Source organism: Mirounga angustirostris, unplaced genomic scaffold, assembly GCF_029215605.1.
Source record: "Mirounga angustirostris isolate CCGP_5_RB_7025 unplaced genomic scaffold, mMirAng1.0.hap1 SCAF_4, whole genome shotgun sequence".
Taxonomy (NCBI): domain Eukaryota; kingdom Metazoa; phylum Chordata; class Mammalia; order Carnivora; family Phocidae; genus Mirounga; species Mirounga angustirostris.
Window position 1 is genome coordinate 117884160 of NW_026991712.1, and position 19481 is coordinate 117903640.

Below are 19481 nucleotides of genomic sequence, written 5' to 3' on the forward strand. Positions count from 1 at the left end.
TATTTTTGAACTGCATCACCCCAGAAAATCATCACGGTGCTGTGAAGGGGGAGGGACCCCCACCCTTACACTCGAGGAAGGTGAGCCTCCGAGTGTGAGCAGCTGAGCTAAGGAGCAACACAGGCAGGAACCAAACCCAAGTCTATCTGCCCCTGGAGCCCGAGACCCTCACGGGCCACCGAGAACAGCTGGAGAAAAGAGAGTCTGCTGGGGCTGAAGTTGCTGGGGTGGGATGGGGAGGGGGGCGGTGAGGAAAGGGTGAGAAGGCATCACCCGGGGAAACAGCAGGGTCTCTGCAGCCCGCCTGCTGGCGCTTCCAACTCCCTTCCAGCCATGGAGCCTCGAGTAAGTTGCTTACCCTTCCTATACCTCAGTTTCCTCATGGATAAAAGGGGGATATGATAAATAGCAGCCCTCCGACCGGGTGGGTAAGAGAATAAATGAGCTAACACCCATATCACAGGAACGTTCTGGGAGCCTATTAAGGGCTGTATGCACCTGGGGCTGCGGCTATTGTTGTCGCTATCATTATTATTAAAGGAGGCAGTGCAGGGGCACCTGGGTGGCAAAGTCGGTCGAGCATCTGACTCTTGATTTGGGTTCAGGTCATCATCTCAGGGTCCTGGGATCGAGCCCCGCGTCAGGCTCTGCGCTTAGCGGGGAGTCTGCTTGAGATGCTCTCTTCCTCTCCCTCTGCCCCACCCCCTGCTCACTTGTGCTCTCTCTCCCTCTCTCTAAAATAGACAAATAAATCTTTTTAAAAAAGAGAGAGAGAGACTGTAGATTTTGGCTTAGAGCATGCATCTTGGAGCCAGATGGACTGTTTCAAAGCCCCAGCTCTGCCACTTAGTGGCTGTGTAACCGTGGTCGAGTCGTATCACATTTCTGTGCCTCGGTTTGCTCATCTATAAAATAGGGAGGACGTTGCCTACCTCACGTGGTCATTATAAGGCCTCGGGGCGACGCCATTTGCGAAAACAGGAAGTCTGGCTCCACGTATGAAGTTATTTCCTAAATCATATTCTTACTCCTACACTGCAGGCTTGCTGGTTAGAGGCTACAAAGTTTCTTCGCAATAGTTGTGCAAGCGTCCTCACGGGAAAGTCAATAAAACGTTCAGCAAAAGAACTGTAAAGTCTTAATTGTGGGGGATTAATAAGCCTTTATTATGGTAAATTTACCTCACACATGATTTAATAGGTCAAAACTACATTTTGTAATTAAAAACCTAAGAAATCATGCACACTGAGGCTTACAACCCACAAATTTTAGTCTGAAACAACGAACTCAGGAAACCATAAATGACAAAGCAGTGTATATAAATCATGGCTTGGGAAGAGGCAAGGTTTTAGGGGGCAGGCAGATCTATTTGGGGACTCATATCAGGACCCTCGATATAGGTTCTCAACCCTTTTACATTTTGACTGTTCGGCCAGCCCCATTTTACAGATGATGGATGGATCCAAGGCAAAGGGAAAATAAACATAAAATAGTGGCCCCACCAATGTTGACACCCTGGCTCAGTTTCCAGTTTGGTGCCCAAGCTCCTGCTTTCCTATCCACAGTCCCATGAGCAAAGCCTTCAAAACGGATGCTAACCCCACATGGCTTCATCTGAACCTGTGGAACTGACATTAATTTGTATTAGAGTTATGGGTTCTTTTTGCTTATGTGGTAAGAAAAGAAAAACCGTGGTGAACTTCTAGAAGATTCTTAAGGTAACACAGAGCAGATTTCAATCTGAAGACAACATTGTGTCCTAGTTAGGTAGACACACAGACCTGGGATGGAGGCTAATCCACTGCCCGCTGGGACCTGGAGCAAATCACCTCTGCTCTCAGAGGGAGTGTGCCCAAGTTGCTTCTTTTGTAAAATGAAAATACTAATAGTTCCCATCTCTCAGGATTGTTTTGGGGATACTATAAAGCACCATGCCTGGCACACAGTAAGCACTTAATTTTTTGAAAAGATTTATTTATTTTAGACAGAGCATGAGCACGAGTAGGGGCAATGGCAGGGGGAGAGAGAGAGAACCTCAAGCAAACTCCCCGTTTAGTGTAGAGCCTGATGTGGGGCTCGATCTCACGGCCCTGAGATCATGACCTGAGCTGAAATCAAGATTCAGGCACTTAACCGAATGAGCCACCCAGGCGCCCCAGTAGGCTCTTATTATTATTATTATTATTATTATTATTATTATTACTTCATTTAGGCAAAAGGGTCAGGAGAAAGGGCGGATGGAGAAGGGGAAATCCTAAAACCTGCATCACTCTTATTCTGAATCACAGAGATATTTCCTTTCCTGAAAAAGAGATGCCTTCCTGAGTTAGAAAACAATAATTTAAAAATTCAGGGAGTTATCTAATAAGCTTTGCTCTTTGGCATGAAGGTTGAAATTTTGCTTAATGTCGTGCCTGGCATTTCTCTTCAAAGTTAAGTAAATTGGGACAGTTTGTGTCAAAGCTATTTTGAAAAGAAAAACAAAGAAAGGGGCTAATTGATTGGAAAGCTTTGGTAGTAAAACACCTATAAGTTGAATTTCTAGTTGTTTCCATTTTAAATCACATTTAGAAGCAAATATTTATGTATATACATATACATTTTAGATATATTTATATATCTGGGCTGATATCATGGAGTTTAAAATCCTTTGTTCATATGTGAACAAGAAGAGAAACCCTCTCACACTGGGATTGCCCTAGGGCCAGGGGCATGAGGCCCCCATGAGACCTTGTGTTGTTTCCCTTGATTTCAGCCCTGGGAACAACCATCTCTAGTGGTAGGTGGATAAATAGGTCTCCATTTGTTTGACAAGGCTTCTAGCTGGGGTGTCATCACCTGTCACTCACTGGAGCATTGCTGTCTCTCCTCCCCCGCCTCTCCCACCCCTCCTCCTGGTCCCCAGAAGAAGAGGTGGAAACCAGCCCCAGCTCACCGTGGTCTTCCATTCCCTTCTCTCCTGCTCTGATCTGAGGTCCTGCCTGCCTGCAGGAGGGCAATTGGGTCCCTGCCTCTGCTTCGTGTTTTCCTCCGGAAGGTGTCCCACCCTCACCTTCTGCTCTGGTTCCGGGGTGGTGAGGAGTGGACGATCCAGTTCATTCGTTGGGAAGACAGCCCTTCTCTGCATTGCCAGTAGCACACGTTGTAATAGTTAGAACTTTCATTCCAAGAGAAACAGATATTTTTTACTTCTTGGGTGTTCTGCAAGTGGTTACATGAGACCAGCCCAAATGGGCTCCAGTCATGGCCTCAGTTTGGGGATCTACCACCCAGGAGTTAATGAAATCAGATTAATTAATAAGCTGGGAGACTCAGAAAGCTAAAACTTACAAATAGAAAAGAAAAAAAAAAACATTTGGGGCTGAATGGGCTTCCTGCTGCAGTGTCTTTGCTAAATAGATTTGCTTCCTCATCTCTTCTTCCTCATGAAGAGGGGGAAAATGTTTTCAATAAAAGACTGAGAACGAAGTCGTTGTCACTGGAACCATCCACAAGGAGGTCTGTGTGCACCGAATACTTCTATTTAAAATTCGGGCCTGAATACCACACAGGTGTTTCTTCCAGAGTTGACAGTCTCCTGTCCGCCCCCACCCCCCACCCCGAAGCATGTGCCCCTCCTGGCCTTCAGCATTCCCTTGGGCTGGGATTGGAATCTGGCTACTTTTTGGCATCGCTGTAATTATGTTGGTCAAAGCCTGTGTTCTTGACAAAGAAAACATTCCTCTAACTCAACCTGAGTAATCCTTAATGAGTCCTTGTATCTTGTGATAAATTTCATAATTATTCAGCCCCTACCACTAACACCGAAATTCATCAGTCAAAGCAAATTAGCCGAGATTCATTAGAATAAGACATCTAGTAGGCACATGTACTTTATTAGCCTCTTACACCAATAGTTTTAATTAGGTACATATTTCACAGCTCTCAAGCTACTCCAGTGAAGGGCTGCCTTTCTCTCTTTTATTTACAGTAACAAGCTATCAAACAAACACCACCATAATTAAACTTGGATATAAAAAAAACTTGTTTTATTAATGGCAGCCTATTCGAGCCTTGGATTTCTGAAACCTGCACTAGACAGATATTTTTATTAATTAAATAAATACTCTTCAATTAAACTGAAAAGATGAGGTGATGCGCAAGGAGGCCATGGGCTTGCGTTAAGAGTGAGATTCTCATCTTCTTCCTTGCTCATGGTTTCCTCTATCTCACCTTCAGCCGGGGGAAAAAAACATCCCTTCATCAGATATTTTAGTGATGAGAAAAGTGATTAAAATCCAGAACATTTTTAAATTATTAATAAGGAATTTAAATGATGTTATAAAAAAAGGGAAATACAGGAGAAAATGTTACACATTCATGGAATTTGGGCTCATGCATAATAAACAGTCGAAAACACTTCACTTATAATACTACCCAAATTAAAGAGGCAAGAAGCCATGCCACACGCTTTTATGCGCGGGTGTCAATGAATGACAAATGGCGCCATCTGCTGGCCCACAGGTTAAACACTTAATTTAGAGCCCAGTTGTCAGAGCCATCAGTTCCTAGGTTGTCAAAAGAAAAAAAAGAAAAAAAAGGTACGATCAGACGCCATGCCTACTGATACTTTCATATGGTTAGACAAGGTATAACTCTATAAGAAAGACAAAGTTTGAACTTAACTCTAAAAGTCTCATCCAGAGGCTTCAGAGCAAGATGATGTTTGGGGAAAGATTGCTATCCTTTTTGGTCTCCTAAGACTCAATATGAGTTGAGGTCTCTTTGAGGTGTACACAGAAGGATCACAGCCAGATCCTCAAAAGGCAAAAGGGTATGACAAAAAAACAAACTGCGAAGCACACACTCAGTTGAAAGGCTGATACTGCCTGATGCCTTTAAACCCTGAGTTTCTCAATTACTAGACAAGGGAGCCCCACAGAATTCCAGAATGGTACCCCAGGCTCTCTCTTGCACATACTGAGATATCATCTCCATCATCCACAGGTCATTCTCTGGAATGTTTGTTTCTTTGTTTCCATTCCAACCCCTGCTCTTCCCTGTTTGTGTCTCCCTGCATGAATATGAAATTCCTCACTCTTCAGACCTCCCAGGGGCTGGTCTGAAACCAATGAAATAACATCATTTTAATATAAATGAGCTATATTGATTAACTAAACCAGTTTACATAAATCATTGAACAAAAAAAAATATGTGTGGAAAACCTTTGAATATATCTTTTAAAATTCAAATCCTCAAAAAGAGAAAAACTATCCATGATCCCAACGTTTACAAAGAGTCTCCCTTTTTTAAGTCTGATGAACTAAATCAGTCCTTCAGAGGCCATCAATACTTGCAAATTGAAAATATACAATTCCAGACACCACTGTCACTGGGACCATTATCCCTGGCCACATTTTGGAGTAAAATGTGAAATTAGATCATTTCTAGATTCCTTTATTGTTGTTATAATATTGCTCCTAAGTAACAGATTCCAGAGAAAATAATTTACATTTTTATGGGATATCATTTAGAGGTTATTGCAAACAAAAATGTTATTAACAAAATTTGGGCTCTTCCCATGGGACTTCTGTGAGTAAGAAGAGCCTAACTCTGGGTTGCCAGATTATAGCGTGGGTCACCCACATAGTGTGGAACGATGGGGGGGTGTGAATTTCCCCACATCCATCTTCTTTGGGACTTAAATCTTCCATGCAAATAGAAGACAGCCTAGGAAAGCTTCCTGCTAGGGAGAATCACCTACCCCTGAAATATTCCTTATTATAGACAATAGTCCATTTTATTTTTATTTTTTTACTGAGGTATAATTGGCATACATCATATTAGTTTCAGGTACAATATAATGATTCAATATTTGTATGTATTGTGAAATGATCACCACAATAAGTCTAGGTAACATCTGTCACCATACATAGTTATGGATTTTTTTTTTTCTTGTGATGAGAACTTTTAAGCTTTATTCTCTCAGTAATGTTCAAATATGAAACACAGTATTATTAACTGTCTTTGCCATGCTGTATATTCAATCCCAGGACTTATTTATTTTATAATTGGAAGTTTGTAACTTTTGACTCATTCTGCCCATATCACCCACCCTCTATCTGCCCTGGGAAATAGTTCATTTTAATTCCACAATTTCCCTACCAGAGTTCTGGCTTCTTGAATGGCCTTCTGCCTTAGATAAGGATCTATATCAATGGATGGTCTGTGGCCCACTGTTTGGCTCTGGTCCTCATGTCTCTTTTCTTTTCTTTTCTTTTCTTTTTTTTTTAAGGTTTTATTTATTTATTTGAGAGAGAGCAAGAGTGAGAGATATCGCAGAGGGAGAGAGAGAAGCAGGCTCGCCGCTGAGCGGAGAGCCCTATGTGGGGTTCTGTCCCAGGATCCTGGGATCATGACCTGAGCCGAAGGCAGATGCTTAACTAACTGAGCCATCCAGGTGCCCCTCTCTTTGCTTTTCTTAGTTCACCCTTTGGAATCACATATTATTCACAGCCCTGCAAGCGCTGAAGAGCCTCCCATTTTCAAACAACAAGATCCCCACACCCTTTTTCTCTCTTCCTTAGGTCCCTTTCTGGTTACTGACCCCTCATACCTCATACCACCATTAATCTGTTGCCCATGCACTGAGACTAGCCCTGCCTAGTCTCAGACTGGAAGGAGTAGACAGGTGTGAGGTCAGTGGATAGCATTGATATGGCAGAAATGAGAAAGCAGGTAAGAGGCTGACATGCACAGAATACCTGGGATGTGCTAGGCTCTGGATTTAGGGCTTTATCAGTATCAGCATTCAGTATTTCACTGAAGCTTTACAACAATTCTATATAAGTGGGATATTATTTGTGTTTTATAGGTTTGAAGACTGAGGATCAGAGAGGTTGAGACACTTGCCCAACATCATACCAGCCTTGTGGGGCAGAGTTGGGATCCAATTTCAAAGCCCTCACTGTTTTTGTGACACCGCGTTGCCTCCTCAAAGCAAGGCTCAGCAGCAAGACCTGCTCCCTACGCAACACAGAACCTGCTCAGTGGCCCAGGAGACCACTTTGGCATGGCTGAATACTTCCTCCTAATAATGCTTTCTTGCCTTCTCCTATCTCTCTGCCTGTTCTAGCTCTAGCTCTTCCCTCAAATGGTCCAGGAACACGAATGACCCAGAGTTCCAATCTTAGTCTCTGCTCCTCTACTCTACACATTCCCCTGAGCCACCTCACCCACCACCTTGGCTCTAAAAGCCAGGCAGCACCTTCCAGACCTGCAGCTCTAGCAAGGACCCTTCACCTGACCTAATTCATTTACCCAAACTCCTGCTAATCCTCTCTATTTGGGCATTCTACAAGCACTTCCGACTCAACATGTTCAGAATAGTTTGCCTTTCCACCAAATTACACCTCACTACATGCTGCTCATTTCAGTCAATGGCATGTCCATTTCCAGTCTCCTGAGCCAGAATGTTGCTGCTTCCTGAGCCCAGCCCAATCAGTCACACACTTCCATATATCTTGGATCCCATGTCCTTCTTGCTGCCCCTACTTCTCCTGTCCCACTTTCTACCACAGCCTTCTTTTTGTCTAGTGCCATAACTTCCTGACTAGGCCTCTGCCTTCAGATTTGCCTTATCGGGTCTCCCCTTCACAGAATCATCAAAGAGATCCTTCTAAAATGCAAACCTTCCTGTATCCAGTCTGTATTTTCTCAAGACTCTCTGGATTGCCAGTGTCAGAAACCAATTCCAAACTGGCTCATGCAAAAGAAAGAATTTATCGGTTCTTATAACTTGAAAAGTGCACCCAGGTGTTCCGAAGATGAAGACAGGGGCCCATCTGTCTCTACCTCTCAGTTCTGCTACCTGTGAGTTAGTGTCAGTTCATTCTTAGGAAGGCTCCCTTTGTGGTGACAAGATGGCCCAGCAGCTCCAGATGTATATTCTAGCAACTTTGCAACCTCATCAGAGAGAACCTTGTTCCCAAGAGTTCTGGTGTAATTCTGGATTGATTTTGATATGGCCCATCTCTGGCCACATGCTAATCTCTGAGCCAGTCACTGTGGCCTGGAGGATGAAATGCTGCTTGCTCTCGTGCACCTCACATGCCTGCCACCCCTGTACGTCACCTGACCCACATGAAATGAGAGGATGGGGGCAGGGTTCCCTAAAAGAAACCAAAGGCTCTTACCGGAAAAGGGGAAATAGATTCTGGACATACACAAACCTTCCCTTTAAAATCTTCCAATGTTAGGAGGACCATTATCCAAAACCAGAAAATAACAAGTGGAGAAATTGGAACCCTTGTGCGCTTTTGGTGGGAATATAAAATGATGCAGCTGCTGTGGAAGGCAGAATGATAGTTCCTTAAAAAAATTAAATATAGAATTACCATATGACCCAGAAATCCCACTTCTGGGTATCCAGAAGAGTTGAAAGCAGAGTCTCAGATATTTGTACACCCATGTTCCTTGCTGTATTGTTCACAATAGTCAAAAGGTGGAAACAACCCAAGTATCCATGGACGGATGAATAGATAAATAAAATGTGGTAGGCACACACAATGGAATATTATTCAGCCTTAAAAAGGAATAAAATTCTGATGCATGCTGCAACATGGATGAACTTTAAAAACATTATACTAAATGAAATAAGCAGGCCTAAAAGGAAATATTGTATGAAATTACTCACACGAGGTACATAGAATAGTTAAAATTTATAGAGAAAGAAAATAGTATGGTAGTTACCAGGGGCTAGGGAGTTACCCCAGGGGTATGAGGTATCATGGTAACTCCTTTCACTCTGGTATTCTTTCATGCATTCATTCATTCATTTGCACAACTCCTTGCTAGGCACTGAAGATGCCAAGACAAATCCAGTTCTTGCCATAAAGCTCACAATCCATCCCTCTTCCAGCAACCCTGATGACCCCTGTTCTGCCCATTAGCCAGGTCATTTGCCCATCCCCACTGACTTCAGCCCTGACAATCCTTCACTGCCTAGCTTCATCCCCGCTTTCCAGCCAACTAGCCTTTCTTCAACTTCTGACCTTTGGCAAAAAACCCTCACCTCTGTCTCCCACGTCTGGAATATAGGCAATTGTAGAAGGATAGCAAGATCAACCACTACAAACAGAGAGGGACTGTGTGAGGGAGAAGAGATCCCCTGAAACAGGGCTGTCCTGCGTCTGCCCTAGACATTCTTAGGACACCCCTCTATTAAAAGTGGGTTATACAAATCACCAAAAGTCTAAAAGTCCTAAAAGAGGGGAAGCAGTCTCTTTGAGGATAAATTGCAGAGGAATATTGACCATCCATCTTAAAGCACAGTCAGTCATGGTGGAGGGTATCTGACCATTTAGGATCGAAGATAAGAGCGAGCAGTGGCTTTCAACTCTGGGAGCATCAGAATCACCTGGGGGAATTTTTTGAAAAATAAGGATTCCTGGGCTCTGCCAGGTCTGCTGAGCCAGCATCTTTGGGGGTTAGGGGCTGGGCATTTGTATCTGAGAAAGCTCCATAGGTGGTTGTGTTATGCCCAAAGCATGAGAACCTTCAGCCTGGAGGATAAGGAAATAGAAACCTGGGCCAGAGAACAGTATGAAGTGCTGAAAAGATATTACCATGAGTCCCTGGCTACAGCATCCCATGGAGAGAGAACTCTGGAACCAACAGCTTATCAGTGGGTTAAGTATGATACCCACCTGTATTAGTCTGCTAGGGCTGCCATAGAAAGTACCACAGACTGAGTGACTTAAACAACAGGCATTTACTTATTTTCTGGCAGTTCTGGAGGCTAAAAATTCAAGACAACATGTCGACAGGGTTGGTTTCTTCTGGTGCCTCCCTCCTTGGATTGTAGACGGCCATCTTCTCCCTGTGTCTTCACATGGTCTCCCCTCTGTGCATGTCTGTGTCCCAATTTCCTCTTCTTATAGGGATACCACTCATATTGGGTTAGGATCTACTCTAATGACCTCATTTAACTTAATTACCTCTTTAAAGATCCTATCTACTAATACAGTTTCTGAAGTAGTGAGGGTTATAGGACTTCAACATACAAATTTTGGGGAGGGGGCTGGGGAGACACAATCCAGCCCATAACACCTACTTTAAGGACAAATTCAAGTCTTCCTTGCCCAAAGTCAATAGAAATCCTATGTGCATAAACTTGTCCTGAGTTGGAAATAATATGACAACTATCTTGTCAACATCTGCTGCGAGAGTCCCACATGAGGCAGAAGAAAGTGGCCCATGAATAGCATATATATAAATTGAAATACAAATTATTGTCATGAGAATATTTGCAGTCATTCCCCCTCTTGCACTGGTTCTGACAGGTCACAAATTACAGAAGACCTGACTAACGGTAGCTTATATAAAAAGGCTCATTTTCTCATGTAACAAGAAGTCTGGAGACAGGCTGCTTCTGTGTGAGCTCTGCAACTTGTGCGTGCTCACATCAATGCCTCTGTGCTTTTCACGGACGTTCTTTCATGCTTGTGACTTCATGGCCACAAATGGCTGCTGTAGATCCAAACATCATGCTCTCATTCAAGGTAAGAAGAAAGATGGAGGGGTCATGCCATATATGAGAATCTTTACCAGGGAAATAAAAATATCCTTAGACACTCTCAGCAGATTTTTACTTATGTCATTGGTCAGAACTGCCATTTGGCCACTCCTAAGGAATCTGGGAAGGCAAGTATTTGACTGGGTGCATTTATTCATGAATTCAACAAATATTTACTGTGTGCCTAATATGTGTCAGATACTGTTCTAGGTACCTGGATACAGTAGTGACTAGAAGACAAAAATCCCTGCCTCATGGAGCTTATATTCTAGAGGAAGCTTACATCCTGGTGCTCACGTTGTCACTTCCTTGATAAAATTGAGTGGAAATATAGCTGTCACATCCTCTAGCCTGCAAAAACAGAACCCTGTAACTTCCATCCTAATTTTCCACCTGCATTCTCCTCAAAATCTTGCTCGAGATGGGCTAGGTCAACTTAACAAAGATATAGATGAGAGGAGGGAGGAGAGGAAGAGAAAAATAAGTGAGGGTCTAAGAAGAAGAGACTTTTCCAGAAACTGTGGAGAGCAGGTTCTAAAATAGCCATGGGAATGGAAAAGAATAAGAGAAGAAAAGGAATTGTGTTCTTTTAGTCTTAGTCATGATTTTTGAGAAAGCTGAGTGAAGAGATTGGGCTATTCAGAAATTCCTTTGGTTACATGGGTTGTGACACTGCTCTGATACTGAGTCATGTGGGCCTCAACTTCCTAAGAGTAATATCTCATTTGTAGCTGAGATGTATAGTCATCATTTCTTGGCTTTGGATTGTGCAACCTCATAATCACCTTCCAAACTTCATGTTAATTCATGCCTGTATCACTCTCTCCTCCCTAAAATCCTTGGTCCTCATTCTCAAAGTTAATCCTGCCTAAATTCTTCCCCACGTCCCAAGTTGTGTCTTCCACTTAGCCCTCTATAGCCCATCCAACCTTCTCCACCAATTCTATCCAAGCTGTCTGTTCCCCTCACTCCCCCAACCTGTAGCTGGGAGAAAATTCCATAGCCAGATAAGCAGAAGCAATAATCCACAGTCTATTTCTCAAAGTATAGGTCTTTCAATCTTAAACCCATGTCAGGGAACACCAACGCATTTCTCTAACTAAATCTTTTTCAGAAAATCTTCTTTCCTTTCTTTCCCCCCCAGAAACAGCAGCAAAAGACTCATCCAGTTTCAGTTACTAAATAGAACACTCTGCATCCTCTGCAGAGAGATTTCGGGTGCCTTCACAGTTTACTCCAAGGATAATGGGTGGAACTTGCCTTATATTTGTGACTCAAGAACCAATCTTGGTGAGTTTCCCAAAACAAAGGAAGTCAGAGAACCAGACAGCACCTTACTACCCATAGCTGTATCTTTACTAAAAATAATAATATAACAAAATTCCTCTTCTCTGGAAAACTAACTAGAAGATTCTGGTGTATTTTTTAAAAAAATCAGTTTTATTTCCTGGAGCCATCCCTTCCCTATATACACATACTTATAAGAATACACAGACCTGGAGTACTTGGGTGGCTCAGTGGGTTAAGCGTCCAAGTCTTGATTTGGCTCAGGTCATCATCTCAGGGTTGTGAGATCCCATGTTGGGCTCCACGATGTTGGGCTCCACGATGGGGCATGGAGCCTGCTTGAGATTCTCTCTCTCCCTCTCCCTTTGCCCCTCACCCCCTCCTTCTCTTAAAAAAAAAAAAAAAACACATACCCCTGGAACACTGTATTAGTTAGGATTAAATTCTTCTGGGAGTTGGAGAAAACTCAAAATTATAAGGCTTAAACAAGATAGAAATTTTTTCTCTATTTCAGGTAACATACAGGCAGGCATGTCGGTCCAGGGTTTTTATGGAACTCCACAGTCAGGGACCAAGGCTCTTATCTTATTGCACCACCATTTGTGGTCTCCATTCCCAAGGTCATCTTCTTGTCCAAGATGGCTACTCTAGCTCTAGCTTTAATGCCACATTTCAGCAAATGCATTCAAGAAAAGAAATAAATGGTACCCATCACTCCTGCTCACATACCATTGGCTAGAATTAATCATATGGTCACACCTAGCTTCAAGGCACTTTGGGGAATGTAGTCTTCTCATGATAGCCATTTATCCAGCTAAGCACTTACTTAGTTTACTACTATAAAAGAAGGGGATGACAAAATAAAGTAGTATTGAATTATAATGCAAAGTAAAAAAAAAATCCATATGTCCATACTAATATAAATAAATGGCTGACTAAATAAATAGGAGAGAACAAACAAATCTGATACTCTACTCTTAAGGAGGTCAAGCATAATTCTCTACTCCTTAAGTGTGGGCTGCTCTTAAAAGTGAATTTCTTCCAAAGATTACAGTATGGAAGAAGAGGGGGGGAAAAAAAAGTAACTCTACAGTGGATAAACCGAACAAATATTACCTCAAGCCAGATAATCAAGGTTAACATCAATAGTGATCAATCATGTTGATAGTATCTACCCTTGATGTGCCGTGATAAGAATGGCACTTTACCTCTGTGGTCTTCCCAAAAGCATATATCCTTCAATCTAATCACGAGAGAAACATCAGACAAATCACAATTGAGGGACATTCTACAAAATACCTGACTGGGGATGCCTGGGTGGCTCAGTTGGTTAAGCAGCTGCTTTCGGCTCAGGTCATGATCCCAGGGTCCTGGGATCGAGTCCCTCATCAGGCTCCCTGCTCAGCAGGGAGTCTGCCTCTCCCTCTCCATCTGCCTCTCCCCCTGCTCATGCCCTCTCTCACTCTCGCTCTCTCTCAAATAAATAAATAAAATCTTAAAAAACAAAATAAAACAAAACAAAATACCTGACTGGTACTGCTAAAACTGTTGAGGTCATCAAAAACAAGGAAAGTCTCAGAAACTGTCATAACCAAGAAGAGTCAAAGGATACATGACTAAGAAGTATAATGTGAGATCCTGGATGGGATCCTGAAATTAAAAAAAAAAAAGATATTTGTAAAAAAAACTGAGGAAATCTGAAAAAAATACAGACTTTAATCAGTAATAATGCATCAATATTGGTTTATTAATTGTGACAAATATACTGTATTAAAATAAGGTGTAATAATAGAGGAAACTAGGAATGGGATATATGGGATCTCTACTGTCTTTGCAAAATTCTGTAAGTTGAAAACTGTCCTAAAAATGAAAGTTTATTTGGGGCACCTGGGTGGCTCAGTCACTTATGCATCCAACTCTTGATTTTGGTTCAGGTCTTGATCTTAGGATCCTGAAATCAAGCCCCTCATCAGGCTCTGCATTGAGCATGGAGCCTGCTTGAGATTTGTTCTCTCTCTCTCCCTCTGCCCCCCCCCCCACTCATACTTTCTCTCTCTCAAAAAAAGAAAAATTTTTAAATGAAAGTTTATTTAAAAAAAAAAAAAAGGGAAACTGGACATTGGACATAGCAGTTTTTCCCCAAACCCCATATATGAGCCATCTCTTCTCTTGACACCCCCAAATCCAAGAGATGTTCACACTAGAAAGGGCCTTTGAGGCCATGGCTTATCCCCCAAAATGAGGGAAAGAAACCAAAAGAAACCCCCAAAGAGGGCTGGCCTGCTATTACCCAGCCAGCTGGTGGAAGAGCTAGAACCAGAAGCCAGAACTCTTGACAAAGGACCAAGTGCTCGCTCCACTTTTCCACTCTGGTGAAGGAGATAGCTTGGCCTAGTGGGAAGAGCTCTGCCATTAACTGTCCTTGTAACAATGGCAAGTCACTCCATCTCTCTGAGCAATGGTTTCCTCACCTTGAAAATGGAGATAGTGCTAACTGCCCTGTTATCTTAACAGGACTGTTGTGAGAAGTGAAACCCATATAAACATCTGGCATTCTCTGTTGTAATAGCCCAGTAGGGACCTTTTGACATACTGAAATTTGTGACACAGCCCAACAGAATTGACCCAAACATCACATTTATTTATTCAACATGTAGGCAGTATTGCCTGTCTTTCAAAATTGGGATACAAAATCTGGTCACGGTCGGTACTTTCCTTTTTTCTGATTAATAGCTGGAGGCTTGCTGTTAACAGGCTCCTCCAGTGTCTCTCACACCTCCTTGCTCCCTGACCGGCCATCCAGGAAGCTTGGATTCCCGCACAGCCCCACCAGAAGAATACAGGAGGCTGCTCAGGCCACCAGCCCCCCAACAACCACCCGTTTCTCCTAGCAACACAGTGACAGTCCTGCGGGGTCTGGCAGATGGTACTGATTCCCTGGGGAACACTGCCTCACAGATCCAGATCTCTGCACAGGCCTGCGGGGCTTCTCCAAAGGAGGACAGCGCCATTTCCTCAGCGCTGACCACAGCGAGAATCTCCCACATTTGTGCTCCTACCATGCAGCAACTCACGCCCAGCTCTTTCCAGTCACATTCTTCAGCACTCGTTAACCTCAGAGGCACTGAGCTGGTCTTGGTTCCAGTGTCTACTACCTCAGAGGTTCAGAATCCCACTTTTCTTTCCTTCCAGGGCTCCACCTTTGGAGTCCAATTGCTTTGGTTTTTATCTTCAACACTCAAAATGTTTCCTAGATTGTTGGAGATACTCATTCACTCTCTTCTATAATAAAACTGAGCTGGGTACCTCAAGGGTACCTTACACCCAGCCTTTGGAGGAAAACCATCATCAGAACTCAAAGACATTTCAGCAGTGTAAGGGAGACTCCTAGATAATTTCCCCTCTACTCTTTGGGTGATGTGGTGCTACTCTCACTGAGGGCAAGGAGAACTTTTAGCATCCGTGATTAAAAGTATGAAACCCTCGATGAAGAAGAGAGAGAGAGACAAAAAAAAAAAAAATTATATTATCTGACAAGGCATTTTACTATAAACAAACAAAAAATAAAAATAAAATTCAGGGGATGCCTGGGTGACTCAGTCGGTTAAGCGTCTGCCTTCGGATCAGGTCATGATCCCAGGGTCCTGGGATCGAGTCCTGCATCAGGCTCCTTGCTCAGCAGGAAGCCTGCTTCTCCCTCTGCCTGCCGCTCCCTCTGCTTGTGCTTGCTTGCTCTCTCTCTCTCTCTGACAAATAAATAAATAAAATTTTTTAAAAAATAAATAAAATAAAATTCAGTACCTACAATGTCCCAAGCATTGGGACACTGGGAATCAAGAAATTGATCAGTGTTCCTGACTCAAGAAAGTTAGAGCCTAGGAGAAGAAACAGATGATTACTGTGCAGTTCATAAGTATCCCAAGGAACTATTTACTAGAGGGTATCGTGCTAACACAAAGGAGGGACCCCAACCAGTCTTTCAGAAAGCAATCACCCACAACTACTCTAGGTCTGAGAGGGTGTCTCTGTGGAGATGGCCCTCTGGACCTGGGAGATGATCACACTGAGCTCTGGGTTTCAAGTAGAGGACAAAAGGATAAACTGTGGGATCTCCTCAGTACTAATATTATGAAAAATAATATGACATCAGATGAAAATAAGAAAAAGGAGAGATTCTTGTATTAGTCTGGACTCTCTTGGTTGAAAATGACAGAAGTTGAGTCCAACTGAGTTGGGCCTAACAGAGAATTAGAAAGATACAGGACCATAATCAGGAATAAGGGCAGGGGCCCAGGAAAAACCTGAAATTAGAACTTGATCACCGCATGGCTCTATTTCTCTCTGGGAGAGGCTTCATTTTATTCCACAGATTGACTGCCTTTATGAGCTGGAGACCACAGTTCTGAAAGCTCCTGGAAAACCCCAAGGGAAGATTCTGCTTGGCCTGGTTTGGGTCAGTGTTCAGACCAGACCCATAAAACTAAAGCCAGGGTTGAGTGAGGAGCGAGGGTCCCTCGAGAGTCACCTCAAATAGATGAAATCTCTATAATTATAAGCATACTCTTCTATTTGCTAGTTGCCAGAAAGCTGGCTGGAGTAAATAGATATGAACTGTTTATACCTATCTAGCATTTTGCTAAAGAAGCACTGAGGGGATGGGGTGGGACTAAGGATTAGAAGGGATAAGGTTCAGCACCTGCCCCAAGGACTTCACCACTATTGGAGTTACCTTGGATCTGAAGTGGATCTGGGAAGCCACTTGAGAGCAGGGGAAGGGGCTGGAGCAGTGGTGGAAGATGAGCCCTAAGAGGCTGAGCTCCTGGTCTCTTGCTTCTAGAGCATCACCTGCTTCATGAGTTCTATATATTGGATCTCATGTAGAATCATGTTTGTGAAAAAGGTTTTTACATCTTTAAAAATGTGTGAGTATATTATATTCCAGCTCCCTTGTTTTGCTCCTGGAGATTCTGATGTCCAGGAGACCTGTCTATTATAAGCATTTAATCCTCACAACCATGCCAAGATCTGGCTGGTGGAGGCAAAAATGAATGTGGAGCCCCTTCTGACCCCACTCCCCAGCCACTGTTCTGCCACCAACCCTCACTTCATGGGTGTGAAACAGCCAGATAAAACCATAGCCAAGAGACCACATGTGGAAATTCGGAGAAGAGAGAGCATTCTCTTCAATTGTTCTATAGCAGCGTATTGACGAGCACCTCATACGGACTGAGGGAGAGGCAGATGAGAGGGTGAGAGGAAGGGAGAAGAGAGCAAGAACTTATGGGATGGCACATTGAGAATGGGGCCAGGCGCACGATGTGCCAAGGAGTGGGGCAAGAAGGGCCAGGAGAAGAGAAGGAAGGATTGCAAAGGAGAAGGGAGTAGAGGAAAGAGGGGAGACACAGAGGCCAGAGCAGCCCAGGAGTGCCAAGAACTGCCCTTCCAACAGCTCAGTGTCTTCTCTTGTGTTTGTGCCACAAACTGAAGGCCTGAAGTCACTGGCTCATCTACTCCGGAATTCATAATCAGGTGCTTGAACGTAGGTTCACCTAACTGCAAAGGCACAGTGAGAGTGACTGTGTGCTAGGCGCTGAGCTCAGGGGCCAGGCAGGACTTGGGGAGCCCAAGGAGACTTGCTTGGTGTCCCTACAAGCCAATATCCTATTGACCGACTGTCATTTACTGAGAATGGGAAAAATCATTTGCTACTAATATGATTCATATATGTCTTTCTTGATGTTAAAAACAAGAGAATTATCTCATGCACTGAAACATTTTAACTTGATTAGAATTGCCTTCCATTTCACTTCTTTTAGCCTTATAACCGAATAGTGTTTCTTTCAAAGCACAGAGATAACTTGTATTGATAGAGTTATAAAATCTTGTTCGAATTTTGCTTAAAAATCTAATTTCTCTGACTTTCATGTTGACAGAATGTTTCCCATGTTTTTGTTTTTGTATTCTCTTAAGATTCTCTAAATCAAACAACTGCTTGGGAAGGCTGGTATCAGGATTCTGATTTAGACAATAGCATAATTCTCCAGAAGACAGCCACAGACCAGGCACTATTTGGCTGATTTTCTGTCTCAGGGTGGGTGGTAGTCGCCTGAAACCCAGCAAAACTGGAAATAGGGATTTTTTTTTTTCCTCTGAAGAATATTGTCTCTTCGGCAGGATAGGATCAATCCTATCTAGTTGTATATATCAGGATCATGTCCAGAAAGCGGAGTTACTGGCACCACATTTATCATTTATTCCAGAGGTGTCTGGTGTCCCTTAAACACTGACACACAACCCCTGTCCCCACAGGCAGCTGCCTTGATGGCCCAGCTCTTCATCTGACTTTGGCTGCTCCAACTGTTCACATGTATTTAATCCTCACAAAAATGCTAAGAAAATAAGTCATATTATTATACCCATTTTATAGATGAAGAAATGGAGATTTGGAGAGATAAATAGCTCGCCTAAGGACCAACTAACTGGAAAGCAAAGGAGCTATGGTTAGACCAGAACTTCAAAGCCTGGGTTCTTACATACATCATTGTCTACTGACTCCTCTAGAAAAGGTAAGCACGCTTCACTTACACTCGTATTTTAGAGTTTCTGCCAAAATGGCTATTTTAGACTTGAGACCTCCGAAATCAGAAGCACAGACTTTGGGTCCCTCACTCATTCAATCATATCAAGGAAGAGTGTGTCGGGTAGTAGGAAGAGCATTGGTCTAGGAGAACTGGTCTGGGAGTCACAGTACCTGACACATAGTAGGTGTTCAGTAAACACTTGTGAAATTGAGACCCACAAGTCACTATGTACATTTGATTATGCCTTTCTTCTGGGTGTTCAAGAGGGCACTCTAATGAAAGATCCCACAGTTCACGCTAGCATCATAGGGGTTGCAAAACATTGTAGTGTAGCATGAAAAACTACCACCATTTACTGAAAATCCATTAAACTTCCTTCATAGTATAGAATTTTAGGAACAAGGATAATGGGATAATGTAGGAGACTTTGGCTCAAAGTAGCCTCTGCTTCTAACTGCTATTTTGTTCAACTTGTCATAACTTCTAACTTTGTCCCAGAAAAATCTCAAGGGAAATGAAATTAAGCTCTTTCCCAGATTTGCTTTTCAAAATTAGTCCTGGGCTGCCCTTCAATACAGCAAACATTCTGTGTGGCCACAAGGGAGGATTGCACTGAATTCTTGGACCAACTAACAAACCTTTGGGGGCCTGACAAGCTGAGAGAGTACAAGAAAATGACACAGGGTGGGTGTTTTGCACTAATTATTGCCTGCCTTGCTAGTCTGTCCAGGGGCATACACCTCTTTGCTTTGCCCTTTGGCTTGTCCTTGCCCTTTCCTGCTATTGCAAATAATGTCTATTTGCTGCCTCTGCTTGGATTTGGGGCTGGGCAAAGCTATCCACAATGACTAAATCAGGCCAAAGTTTTGCACAAGTGCCCAGGGACCATCATCAAAGTCCCTGCAGTTTCCCAATCCAAATGGTCCCTCTCCATGGAGGTGGGAGGTGGCAAAGTTTTACTTGACATTGGCAGCCACCAGCTGGGGTGAGTCATCCCTTCAGAGAACCCATCTGTAAATGCTAGACTTCAGCAAGGACTTGGTTTTATCATTTTCTTG